A 14,970-nucleotide genomic window follows, 5' to 3' on the forward strand; every position below is an offset into this window, starting at 1 on the left:
AAGACCTCATGTTAGTTGTCCTCTAAAATTTATGTGAATATCCTATAAAAAATTTAAAGGAATCTTGGATTTCTATTCCTTTGTTCCAAAACGAAATGATAGGAAATTTTCCTACAGGAATCCTATCCTCCAAAATTTCTATGATTTTCCTTTGTTCTGAAAAGGCCCTTAGTCTTATTGGTGTGTCATTTGGACGGCCTAATAGGTAAGTACCCAGATTTCATCATACCGAAAAAAGAAGGAATCATGGACCGTGGGGACTTCTGAAAATACATTTCATGTCGAAAAAAGGAACTTCTAAAAATAGGTTTCATATATAGCATATACAAATATCAATTTTTGTTGAAAATTCATTTAAATGTCTACTAAAACCACCAAGGTTCTTTCATAAAAATATGTTCAGAATGATCAAACTTAATGATATTTTATGCCAAACAAATGTGAGGGTTTTAAAATAAAATATGGTTTTCCTAACCCTGAGGCGCTTTTCGCTAACTTAAAATTGCATTATTTTAGAAATTGACTTATACGAAAGAAGATCTTGGTCGAGCTACCTACAAAAGGTACCTCATACATGCAACTCTCAATAATTATTCAAACAAAAAGTAAATCATAGATAAAAAATTACATGTTTCATAATATATGGAAACAAATTTATGTATACTAGCTAAAATATGCATGTATCTCAAACAAAATGTTCACGCGACATTAATAGGTAAACTTCTTTATGTAGTACTAACTAAAATATGCACGTACGTCAAACAAAATGTCCACTGGACGTTTTAAAACATTAATGGATAAACATGTTTGTGTAGTACTAACTAAAATATCTGTATACGTCTAAGAAACTGTTCAATCACACTTTTTTGAAAATATTTAATTGGTAGACAAACATATTTGTATGGAGAACATTTTTATCCCTATTATATGTTAACTTATTTTGTAAAATTGTTCACATAACATGTTACTTGTTTTTATACGAAAATTAGATGAAAATAACACCATAAAATAAATTTCTTCTTTTTTTTTCCTTCAAAAGCATTGCTACAAACACAACTTGCCTATATCTGGTTTACAATAATACATGGTCATTTTTATCCAATGACATCAATGGCATGTGTATTATGACTACAAAAAAACGAATACATAAAAAGGAAAGTAAACAAAAAAGGAGAGAATGATATACTAAAACAATTATGAAATGACTTATAAGTAAAAAAAAACAAGGGGAAAAGGAAAGAAGAAACCCATATCTTCGTTTGGCATGGACTAAATCTGCTCAGAGTGTGAGATCTCCGAAGGGCGATATCAGAATCCAAATAGCTCTAGGATTTAGTGGGAGAGAGCATGGTGCCTACTCGTCAAAAGATAGAGGCAACCTTCCAAGGGAAGGGAGCACCTATGTCTATTCCGTCCATTGTGCTCTGAGATTCGGATAAAAAGAGGAGAGAGAAAGGAATCTTTCCATCTACCATAGTGGGCACGAATCTCAAGAAATAAATAGACGGTGATGGAAACACCCACACCCATGCGTGGGTGTACAAAAGTATTTCCGAACACAAATAAATTTTAAATTGTATCTCATAAAAAGTATTACATGTATAATGGCTTTGTTTAGAAAGTGTTCCATGCAAAAAAACAAATGTGAAAATATGCTCCAATATCTATGAATATTTTCATGTATGACAAATAATGTTTTTAGGACATACTAAAATTTGTTTCAATAGAGATAACTTGATATGTATGTAAAATTTGTATTCATTAAAAATATGGTTTACCCTCTAAATTTGTTCTATTATTCATGCATATCTAATGAGTTGTCCAATCAATTTATAAAAAAGGTTGAATCAGAGGTTACAAAACCTTTTTTCGTTGTATTTGAATCAATAAAAATGTAAATTTTGAGCTAATGCACATACATCGGTCGAAATATCGACCGTCAGATTCAATATCGGACGAAATATTGGCTATTAGAAAAAATATCAGCCAAAATATCGGTGCCAACGGTAAATCAGCCAATATGCCGAAATCTTACAGGTTACCACCCCATTCACGATTAATCGGCTGATAAATCGGTATCTCAGCCGATTTTTCGAACAATGTGTACAATACAAAATTACATTCGTGGATACACTCACGAAACAAACAAAAAAAATAAAACAAAAACTAAGTAAATAAGAAATAAAAAAATAAAAATTGGAAACAAGCAATTTTGAAAGAAAGGAAAACCACAATATAAAATATCATTAAGTAAAAAAATTAAATGGAATAATGGGAAACTATACAAGAAAAAGAAAATAATGCAAATAACAACCTAAACCTATAAAATCAGTGGGCTAGGCCAATAGAGAAAATAAGTGTAGTGCAGACACACCTCCATCACCACATTAGGCATTAGCTAGGAAATCACATTATTCTCTAAAACAAGAACATTTCCAGCATACTACCAATGTCAATAAAAATGTTAAAAAATTACATTCTTTCTCAAGATACTATGAATCTCACCCTCATACCTAACGTTTTTGTCAGCCACCAAAACTTCCATTTAACACCTTACATGTAGGATGTCAAGCATCCCACTCTTAATAGCGGGGGCTATTTCTCAGCCACTACATCCACAGATAAATCGTCTTTTGGAGACATGGCGTTGCCGCAGCATACTTCCACTATCTGACTGCCCTTAACATCCGCTCCCACAACACCATTTAGCCGTTGGCTCGGCGGAGCTATTCAGTGTTGTTTGACTCCTCCCGCGTCGCCCGTTCCATGTTGTCCTCTCTTGTTGCTCCCCATAGCCTCGTTGTTGCCCTCCCGAGGGCCTTCCACACCTCCCGCCAGAGGCCTAACTGCATGGCACCGACACCTACTCGCCTCACCTCGCCGGAGGAACTAAGCGTCGCATCTCACATGCCGCTCGCCATTGCCTACCTCGGTAAGGGAGGGAAAATCGTTTGACCCACTAAGGGGTTGTATCCTCTGTTGTTGACTATCTGAAAACAAAACATGTTGAAGGAATTGGTAGTCTACTATCGAAGGAGGCAAAAAGGTATAACCCCTGCAGGGAGCGCTATGAGCCCACCAAATCCAGCCTACCTTAATCATGCTTAACAAAAATATATAGAAGAAATATATTTTAAAAAATTTCCACATGTTCTCCAAACTTTTCTTGTAGTTTGTGAATTTTGTTCAACTATGTACAGAAAATGTTCAGATATAATTATATAACAAATGATTATGATAAATGTGTCCATATATCACAAAATTTAATATGTTACACAAGTTCCACCTCCCTTGCTAACATAATTAGTTATTCTTGTTGTGTACCAAAAGTAAAGGATAGTCACTAAGATAAAAAAAACATCTATTAGCAGTAGGAAAAAATAATATCACTTGACTATTTTTAATAAAATTTATGGTCCGAGCAAGAGTTTGGAGGAAAAGACATGGTACATCGAGAACAATAGGATCACACATATATTTCGCTATTACTAGCATAGCCCCAGAGAATCAAAAGCACAAAAGCAAGAACATATTTTCTGATGACAACCTTTCTTATATTGATCATCAACTTTATGAAAACCCAACAATTACATTAGAGTTCTCAAAATTAATATAACAATGTAATAGTTCAACACAAGATCAGAGGCCCAATAATATCATCGGTTAAGAAGTAACCATGACGGCTAAATTCCTGAGATATTGGAGGATGACAGTTTGGAGAGGATATGCGGCTTGTAGGTGGCAATCAAGGTGCAATCAGTGAAGAAAGGAGATTGGGGGAGCGTTTGAGGGACCTATTCAAGAAAGAACGAGTTTTTCTACACACAAAAAACTTAGAAAGTTGTATTTATTACATTTTGATCGGTCTCTATGTGTGCACATTGACATAGTCGTGACACATCAACGACGAGGAAGCTCCTAGTGAAGCTTCCGAGCTTGACTCTTATATTTCCAAAAATATCTGATACAATAGTAGGTCCCCACGTGTATGAGTAGAGTAGGTTAACCGGATAAGGAACTTACCAGCAACATATAATTAAACTTGGTTTCTTACCCAATTCTTTCTTGGCGTGTTTTTTTTTTGCCTAAATTGTTATACATGCATGTTAGCACATGTGAATTTACCACGCCAACAACCAAATTAAGAAAGAAACAAAAATTCAGATAACAAACATAAAGACATGATGTGATGTAATGGGAAGAAGAAGCGGGCATGGAGGTACATGTGGGAGGTCATGTAAAAATACACGCCACATCATCGAGAAAATCAGTTGTGGTAGTGTATGGGACAAAATTTACCGGATTTCAAAAGACAGAGAACCAAAGATATTTGAAAAGAGTAAAAGTGAACTTGAGAATAGTTGAAAGACCAAAAAATATACTTGTCTATTTTTTGTTCGGTAAATCGAGTATATACACGTTGAGCCAAAGTGTCCTACATTTCATGAGAAACAATCACCACCGGAATAAGAGAAAATCTAGCAGTCCTTGCCTCCTCCATCTCTATGCGACAACTGATGGGTCCTTACCTTTTCTGCTTGTCGCTTCCGCAGTGGGAGGAGGGTGGGGGGGGGGGGGTCTCGGACCTGCACTTGATGTTCTAGTAGGCCCTAAAGCCAGAGTATGGTCAACAGACATCCACATTATAGTGTATATGGTAGCGATGCGTACAATAAGATTAATGTTTTATGTCTTCTCTCCCTCCTCGTTGGCGGCGCTCTCACCATGGCGTTGACGAGGACATGGAATTGTATGGTCGCTGCTTCCAAATGTATCTTGTTTGGACTATGTGTCTTGCTGATTTAAGTCAGAAGATTCCGATCGATTAAAAGGTTCAATTACAACAACTACGGTTCTTAGGCCTTGGTACTTATAGACGTAAGCATGAAAATTTGCCGGCTATCATCAACAAAGTCAGATTTGCTCCGGACAAGGAGAGGAGACAGCGGCACGTTGACCTCTTCTCTAGCGGTAGTGGTCCTTAGGTGATTCAAGGATCTCGATCTAGTTTTTACGGTGCTTTATACTTAAAAACAGTATACACAAAGACATATAAGAGGTATAAGTAGAAGCGGGCAGTGGCCACATAGATATAAGCAAAGGCAGGCAGTGGCTAGTAGTACTAATTTGCGGTCTCTCTGGCACTAATCATTGCTAGTTTCCGGCCATTAGCGAGAGAACAACCGCCTCATGAGCCCAAAGAGCACACTAATTTACAGGCCTAACTTCACCAACTAGACACTATTTTAGAGGTCTCGCCTGTTAAGTCCTCCACGATTCAGTGCGGCAGCAGCTGCTCCGACTTAACGCTTTGTCGATGCGTCGACAGTCGATTTTCATGACGATTTTCCTGCAGCCTGTGTTAGTCTCGTCTTCTCCGCTAGGTGCATCATCTCAATTCAGGCACCTAGCGATGCCGGTAAGGCCGTGGTCAATCACCGGTGTTGGTTTGCGGACGTGTGACGCTAGTCATAGTGGAGAGTAACAGATTAGTAACATGCACATGTTACTAATCTGTGTTACTACCTTCATAGTTGGGAGTACCAAATGTGTGGTATAATGCAAACTCATATTTGTTATATTGTACACTTATCTTGTCTTGGGGTGTGTGACACCAAAATATGTTGGGTTCTGTGATGTTACTATCTATGTTACTTCCACTATGAGAGTACGCGACACCACTGTGTAGTCCAATTAACCCGAGCCAGGGACCAACACATAAGTTTTTCATGGTATGTGTTATTGGAGTACCGCTAATCGCCTTGCCTCCTATGGTGATGCCTACCTGTGTTCTTATAATAGATAGTATACTAGGAAAATTTGCCCGTGCGATGCAGCGGGTCGAAACTAATGGATATATGCTCAAAAAGACACATACTTTGAAAGCATTTACCACCATTGACGTGGGCATTACCCTTCGGGTAACCGACATTGCCCTATCCTGTACGACCCAACTGGAGGCCCATGAAGATACTCGACAGCAAGATGGGCCACTAGGACGGTGCTGGAGAAGATTCCTTGGAGTACAAGACGAAGAGCCGAACAAGGAAAGTTTAGTACTAGGTCTTTTGTAAACTTAGTCGTACCCGGACAGATCTCTTGAGGTCTGGCCTCCTATATAAAGACCAGGAGAGGGGCTGCCGAGGGACACGATCAATCTTAGCAACTTTAGCCACCAGAAGTCTAGAGCTAGGTCGCCGTAGCACTTAGCCTCTCGACGAGATCACAGCCGAAACCTTCGGCACCCCATTGTAACCCGATATTTTCATAATCAAGATCAGACAGGCAGGACGTAGGGGTGTTACCTCATCGAGGGCCCTGAACCTGAGTAAATTGCTCTCCCCGCTTGTCTGTTAACCGATGTCTCGTGTCAGCCTACAGGATTCCATCAACCCTAAGCCCCAATCGGAGGGCATTGTCGAGGAGCACCCTCGCCAATTGGCGCCGTCTGTGGGAAACATGTTGGCACAAGATCCGTCATCGGCAGATCCAACCATGTCGTCGACAGCTTCATCGACACCATCATCATCATCACCGATCTTGGGAAGCCCGATTCGATTCGGCTCCTACGAGTTCACCCTGCACAACGACTCTTCTCGCTCGAATTTTTCGGGTTTGCGAGGAAATATGGAGATGGCGTTCGGGAGCGTCCACTACAACGTCAACGCAGAAGGAATCCTTCGACTGCTAGAGCCGCACGCCCCCAGATCAGCAAGGAAGCCGCTCATATCGGTTGCAGGGCCGATCATGTCATCATCGATCGATCTCTCGGCTGGGCTGACAGATTCGACTGGTCCGTCCGCACCTTCGACTCCTCGATCAACGTCCTCAATGTCGGTCGGGTCTGACAACCCCGTGCCATCAGAGATGACCTCGTACTACTGTTTGAACTGCGACACAAGGCACGGGTTGGGATCGAGTGACACACCATTCATCTGTAGTGCCCAGTATTCATCGGGAGAGGACAACGTCGACAGCATCGTCAAAAAAGGTACCTGGAAAGCAGCGCGCCACCAAGTTTACGCTGCCAATAACACAAGAAACGCAAGGAAAGGGGGAGAAGGAGATCGCACCCCACGCTCCAGCAGACGACGAAGCTTCAAAAACAGTGCCAGTAACCATGATAGCGATTATACCATCGCAGAGGAAGAATGGGCAGCTGCCCGCGCGGCCGTGCAAAACAACACACCACTCCCTGTTGGAGCTTTGGTCGGAACCCTCAACGCCTTTCGTGAAATACTGGACAAGAATCGGGAGCGGCTGTCCCTCGAGCAGACCACCCTCGAGAGACACCTGCGTGCGGCAGAACGATCCAGCGAACAACGAAGAGCTTCGCGCGGAAGCACTTCTCGAAGCAGTAAAGGTGCGGGGAAACACCGATCGAGATTATCCAGGCTTTCGGAAGACGATGCTAGGGAGATAACATCAAACTTATCCAGGTCATTTATGACCACAGATACCGCAGGAATGCTGAGGCCAAAAACCGTCGAGGCAGCAACTGCTAATCTCGCGGCATACCTCGTTAACCAACAACCCGAAGGTTCCATGGTTCAGGCTCATCGTGGCGCTCTAGAAAGCCTTGCAATTCTGGGAGATAAATTGGTTCCTCGAAAAGAAAAAGCCTCACCACAAGTCGGAGGCTCAAAACACCGTTCAAGGGACGCTCGAGACGAGATTACCCAAAGCAGAATCGACAAAGCCAGGCGACGGTGAGCCGCGAGGGGGGGAACACGACAGCGATACCTCAGAAGAAAGTGAGGAGTATGACGAAGAGTTGAGGTGGGCTGACTGCTTGAGTTACAAGATTCGAGAGACGATGCCGCCCAAGAAGTTCAAACCTACCCCTACCGACGCCGCCAAGTATGATGGACAGCAGGAGCCAAGATCATGGATAGATGATTACCTGCAGACTGTGATCCTACACAAAGGAAACCAGATTGCAGCGATGCAGTGTTTGCAGCTTTACCTGAAAGATTCGGCATGAGCCTGGCTGAGGGGCCTGCCGAAAGGATCTATCAAGTCATGGGACGACCTGGTAGATGCTTTTGTCGCCAACTTCCAAGCAACATACAAGAGGCCTGTTGGGATCGAAGAGTTGCGGCATTGCCAGCAGAAGCCGAAAGAATCAATGCGTGCATACATCGGGAGATTCACAAAACTCCTGAACGTCGCCGAAGATGTTTCCGTCGACAGAGCAATCGACGCTTTCAGCGACGGCATCCGACGTGAATCTTACATAGAAGAACTTGGACGCAAGAAGCCAAAGACTATAACCAAGTTAATGGAGATCGCCAACAGTTGGGCTGATGGCGAGGACAACGTGCGAAGACCACGACAGCACAGCGATGACGAAGACGATGATCAGCCGAAGAATGATTCGGGTGGTCGCAGAGATCGACGCAAGAAGAGGAAAGACCGCAGTTACGATGACAATAACTTAGTAGCTGCTAGATATTCTGATCGGCAAGACGATCGGTATGATGATAGGCGAGATGATCGGTAGGACGGCAACCGGAGCAACTCTGGGAACCGTAGCAATTACAAGCCACGACCCTAGAGGACACCCGAATTGCCCTTCGCCAAACAGATAAACGCACCCTGCTACCTGCACGCATACATCGACTCCAAAGACAATAAGAAGAAGTCAAGCCATCTGCTCAGAGATTGTCGACAGTTCATTGAGATGTAGAAGCTCATCCAGCAGCAGCCACCGCCACCACCACCCCCGCTTCAGCACCAAGTTCAGCAACTTCAGCCTCACAATCCCAACGAGTCCTTTCAACCACCTCGTGGGCAGATGAGCATGATCCACAGAACCGGTGTTTCGAGAAGGGAGATGAAGAAGCTCACTCAAGAATTCAACCTGGCAGAAAGCATCATGGCTAACATCCCTGAGTACATCGACTGGTCCTCTCAGAGTATCATGTTCAGCAGAGCGGATCACCCGATGACAATACCAAAGTCGGGACATGCCGCGCTAGTGGTTGAAGCGCAAATTGGAGGATTTAAGATGAGCAAAGTTTTTATGGATGGTGGAAACGGGCTCAACTTGATATTCCTCGACACAATCAAAACCATGGGAATTACGATGAGGATGAGGAACATTACTGAGCAAAGCCAAGGAGGACTGGCGAAGAAGTTCATCCTTCTCCAACGCCCGAGCCTCGGCAGTAAGCTTGGCTTCCTCTTCATCCTTCAGCCTCTGCTTCAGCTCCTTGAGTTCCTCCATCAAAGTGTCGATTTCCGTGCGAGCCTCGGCAGCAATTTTAATTGCGCCTTCCAACTTTGAGGAGGAGGAGGACTCGACCTCCTTCTGCAGCTGCGCCTTGTCAACCTCCAAGGAAGCGTAGTGGGAGGCGAAAGATTCCAAAGAGGATATCACAGCTCGCAGGTCCTTGAAGATAAAGGGGAAAGTTTTATTGACTGATGTATGAAAGGCTTATTCGAGAGTTGTTGAGCTTAAACGGAGAGAAGACTTACAGGCTTTCCAGAAGGAGGAGCTGCTGCAGCGTCAGCCGAAGGAATATTCTTCCCTTTGGAAAGGGAAGACGCAGTTGACATTTGGGCCACGGGAATTGTGGCAGGGGCCGAAGCCTCAGAAGCTGCAAGGTGTGACGGGGCAGCTCCGGTTTTAGGCTTCTTGGGCGGAGGCTCAATGAAGTCTTCATCACTATGGAAGCAAGTGGATTGTAGAATTCAAACAGAGAATGGCAAAGGCAAAGATAAAGGAAAAGCATGGACTTACAGATCCCAAAGATCATCCTCATCGGCAAAACCGCCGGATGACCTCTTCGAAGGCAAAGCTTCAGCTTCCTCCGCAGCTGCATCAACAAAGGCAGCGTGATCAGCGTCGTCATCGTGCATTGATCCCGCTGTATCGCTAATATCATCAGCTGCAGATTTGGGATCGTTAAGGGTGGCTTCAGGATTTATTGGGTCATCATGTTCGGCTTCTAAGTTTATGTTTCCTTCGGTATGAGACCCCACGGGGACTTGGAATCTCCCCGTTCGGAAGTATCATTCGGCAGGTCTTGCACATAATCAGGATTTATGAGATTCTGTCAAAGGTAAAACAAATAAGTACAACGGCAGATGTATTAACCAAGGGCAACAGTACAATGAGAATGTGAGAGCAATGGATTACCTCGGTTGGCGGGTGATCAACATCAAAAGGTATATGAGAAGATATGAGAGGAATCGAGTCTTCTTGACTGAAGTGAGTAAGACGACGAACTTCGTCAAGTAACTCTTTTTCAGATAATTCGGCAGCATTTATCCTAGTCTCATCCTTGGGACCCGAATACAACCACATCGGGTGAGCTCTGGCCATGATTGGCTGGACACGACGTTTCAAGAATACAACAGCTACCTCTGTGCCTATCATGGTTTGTCCATCGGCTCCCTTGATCCGAAGGAATCTGGCAAATAATCTATCGACTGCTGGTTTTTCGTCGGGTGAAAGGGTATTTTTTTCCAAGATTGTTTGGGCTTGGCTTCAAGGACATCGGAAAAGCGAGGAAGCTGAAGTTCGGCAGTCGAAGAGTCTCTAATGTAGAACCACTTCAGCCTCCACCCTTGTACAGACTCCCTCATCGGGAAATTGAAGTACTTCACTTCCTTGCGGGCAACGAAACCAACTCCGCCAATAACGAAGGATCCGCCACTACTATTGTATCTTTTCACGAAGAAGATTTTCTTCCATAGGCCGAAGTGTGGTTTGATGCCCAAGAATGATTCGCAGAGAGTTATAAAAATGGCAAGATGGAGGATAGAGTTGGGAGTTAACTTCCATAACTGGATCTCATAAACTCGGAGGAGATGACGAAGGAATTTGTGGGCAGGAAGCGAAAGACCTCAATGCAAAAAAGATAAGAACATCACGGTAAAACCAGCAGGAGGATTGGGCCGTGAGATTGCACCTGGAAGAATAACATTCCCCTCTTCGGAAGGGATGTATCCGAGGCTTTTAGCCTTCTTCTCGTCCCGTTTCGTAGCAGTGGAAGCAGGCCAATCGCCGGGGGCGGACCCAATGGCGGAACTCGATGGCGCTGGCGGCACCGGAGCTGAAGGAGGGGCATGAGAGTTGCTCCTTTTCGGAGGATTTTGCACCAGATTTAGCGGCGGCGCCGCTGCTCGTAGCATCGGTAGCTATGGTGGGGACCTTCTTCTTCCCCATCTCACGGATTCTCGCGGGATCTGGTTTTGACGGCGGCGCAGTAGGTTTGAGTGCGGAAGAAGAATGAGGAAGACAAGAAAGCAATGATGAAGCGTAAAGAGGAAAAGATTTGCCACGAGAGATTATAAGATGCGGAGTCAAGGATTGAATGGGCACGTGCCCTCAATTTACTGAAAGAGTCTCTTTTTCATCAACAAGTCGCAAGAATCGAGGAGACGTTTTGGTAACCGCGCGCAGGAAGCGGTCGTTTCTCAAAAAACAGGACCACACAAGAGTAGGATGGGCCCGACAGGCCGTGTCTTGTCATGTCAGGACTGCGCCAGTAGTTGCGTCATCACTGATGTCTTAAAGCTCGATTGAGGAGTCGAAGGAACAAAATTGTCGAGTGGTCAACCTGAGTCTACGCACGGATTGCAAACATCTGAACCTAGACTCGGGGGTTACTCCCATCGGGAGCGCAGGACGCGCACCCGATAAACGTGCACTCGAAGGTTTTTCAACAAAGAAGATCGTGAAAAAGCATTTGAAGAAAAGAACATTATGTTTGGCTCGAGTCTGCACTCGGTCACACGTGCCCGTGCCCAGACTCGGGGGCTACTCCCATCGGGAGCGCAAGACGCGCACCCGATAAAAGTTTTTTACACTCCAGGATCATGCCCGGGGACTTGATTCTGTGTAGGGTAACGTTGTTTTGTCAACGTCAGTTAATCAGCAAAATCTGGACACGTTACTCATTACCCTTTACGCATTTGGGAGAACACAAGCCTCGATATGAATTTATCGGATGGTTTATGAAGACTCGCAAGAAACTTCGGCAGAGGAAAACATTCGAGTAGTACAACTTGAGTCTACACACGGATTGCAAGCATCCATATATAGACTCGGGGGCTACTCCCATCGGGAGCGCAGGACGCACACCCGATAGAAGAAGATGAAGATGTTACAAGATGGACAAGAACAATCAAGGGAGAAGAACGTTCAGTGGAGGCATGCTTTAGTCTCTACCCTAAAAATCTTCGGCTAGACACTTGGGGACTACTGACATGGGCATTACCCTTCGGGTAACTGACATTGCCCTATCCTGTACGACCCAACTGGAGGCCCATGAAGATACTCGACGGCTAGGTGGGCCACTAGGACGGTGCTGGAGAAGATTCATTGGAGTACAAGACGAAGAGCCGAACAAGGAAAGTTTAGTACTAGGTCTTTTGTAAACTTAGTCGTACCCGGACAGATCTCTTGAGACATGGCTTCCTATATAAAGGCCAGGAGAGGGGCTGCCGAGGGACACGATCAATCTTAGCAACTTTAGCCACCAGAAGTCTAGAGCTAGGTCGCCGTAGCACTTAGCCTCTCGACGAGATCACAGCCGAAACCTTCGGCACCCCATTGTAACCCGATATTTTCATAATCAAGATTAGACAGGCAGGACGTAGGGGTGTTACCTCATCGAGGGCCCTGAACCTGGGTAAATTGCTCTTCCCGCTTGTCTGTTAACCGATGTCTCATGTCAGCCTACAGGATTTCATCAACCCTAAGCCCCAATCGGAGGGCATTGTCGAGGAGCACCCTCGCCAACCATCTAAGAATACCATTTGTTCTTTCATATGTCTAAAATTAGCATTACAGGCATCTTAGATTTCACCTAGATTTTGATTCCATACCATTTAAATCATGATAGGTTTCACCCAATTACAGGCATATACTCTCACATGCTCTGAAACAGAAAATAATCATCATGCACTCAAAAACAAGATGGCGCTTTATCCCACTGCGGCTTCTTGATGGCCAATGAACATAAACACTACGGAAAACCTGTGGTTTGCAATGAGGTTGTTTTCTGTAGCTGAAAATAAGCTTCTTAAATGTAAATGCCAGTTTAGATATCTCCATATAACGATAAATGAACAATACAAAAGTTGTATTGAGCGGGACTTTTCTCTTCAGATTTTCAAAGTCAAGTGATTTAAACATACCTTTGCAACTCCATATATGATGCACAATATAATCTGGTCAATGTGCCTGTTGAAAAAAAAGTGTAGGTTGGTGGTTGATGATTTGCTGGACAAGGGAGTATATATGCTCCACAATTTTCTTTGAAAAATTGCATTTTTCAGAGACCATTGATTCTAATAGCTGCAAGTTTTGTTAGGGGCAAAAAGGTGTAACGTGGTCACTTGTATTTTCTGAAGGGAATTTAGAGCTAGTCATTGGTGTAGTACAAATGTAACCAATAAAGAGCCAAGTACTTCAGTAAAAGGACATAGTAGTATAACGTATGATGCATGGTGTTGATCAGACCACATATATCACACTGGTGGAAAAAAGGGCTTCGGTCGCGGTTCGTAACTGCCATTGGTCGCGGTTGCGCAACCGCGACCAAGCAAGCGCGACTAAAGCCCACCCCCCTTTGGTCGCGGTTCTTTACGAACCGCGACTAAAGGCGCCTCCACGTGGCCGCCAGCAGTCCTTCGGGCGGAGGACCTTTAGTCGCGGTTCTCCTCGCCAACCGCGACTAAAGACCGCCACGGGTTTAGGGTTTTAGCCCCCCTAAACCTGGTTTCTTTTTAGTTTGTATTGTTTTATTTTCTTTTTCTGTTTTATTTTAATTTTGAAGGAGTTTCACATATTCTACTATATACTACATATACATGCATATGAACGTACAATTTCAAACAAATTTGAAATTAGAACCAAAAAGAATTCAAGAGGAATTGACAATATATATTCAATATCGATGACCGCCATATACAATTTTGAACTAGTTTTCATACATATGATTTACCGCATATGAAGTTCTACGTCCTCTACATAGTGTTCTCCTCTAGGATCGATGACTTGCTTCGCGATCCATCCAGCTAGTTCCTCTTGAAGTGGTCGGAAGCGAGCTTCTAGACTAAGCGTCTTCCGAAGGTTATTCCTGCTAATGTTGTTCGGACACGAAATCCGCTCGGAGGTGTATCTCCGGATCATCTCACAAACATAGTATCCACATAGATTGGTCCCCTTTGGCTGAATATCTTGGGTCGCGTACACTACCCTTTTCCACTCGTAGCTCTTTTTTGAATTCACCGACCTTTGTGTTTACGAACCGTGTCCAAACCCTACGAGGCAAAGAAAATTAAATGAACAAGAGAGTTATTAGTTACTTGATATTAGGAAATGAACAAAATAGGCCGATCGATATAGAGCGCAAGTGAATGAAAATATATATATAATTACTTCTGCATCATTTTTCTCAAGTCGGCCCAAAGCTTTGCATTCATATTCGGAGAGTCGTGGATGAGAACCGTGGAGTCGTGAAATTGAATTACTAGCAGAATCCAGTGGAACCTGCGGACACGATACATGCACAGTCATGCATAATTAACTCATCGATTAGCCACATACCTTGCATGGAGTAAACAAAAGAGAATGTGCTCAAGACGAGAAACACTCACCCAAAATGGTAAGGAAATAGAATATCACTTTTGAGTTCCTGCCTTGAAAAAAACATCCACAGGTCGGCCTCCATGTCGGCGGGAAAATGTTGTAACACATATGAATTAACGATTTGTGGGTCAATGAACCCAACATCATGGATGTTCCTTATTATGCATTCCCGCTTCTTCATTCTCGCATACACAACAAGATAGTTAGGACAATATATATATATATATAGTGCAGGCAATGAACGAGATGGGGTAGAAATAAATCACTTACGTAACGTAGCAACTGATGATAGATTTGTCGAGCTCGCGCAGATTGAAAAGCTGGAACAATTCACTCCGATGAATTTGTACATAGTAATGTTT

Source organism: Lolium rigidum, chromosome 5, assembly GCF_022539505.1.
Source record: "Lolium rigidum isolate FL_2022 chromosome 5, APGP_CSIRO_Lrig_0.1, whole genome shotgun sequence".
NCBI lineage: Eukaryota > Viridiplantae > Streptophyta > Magnoliopsida > Poales > Poaceae > Lolium > Lolium rigidum.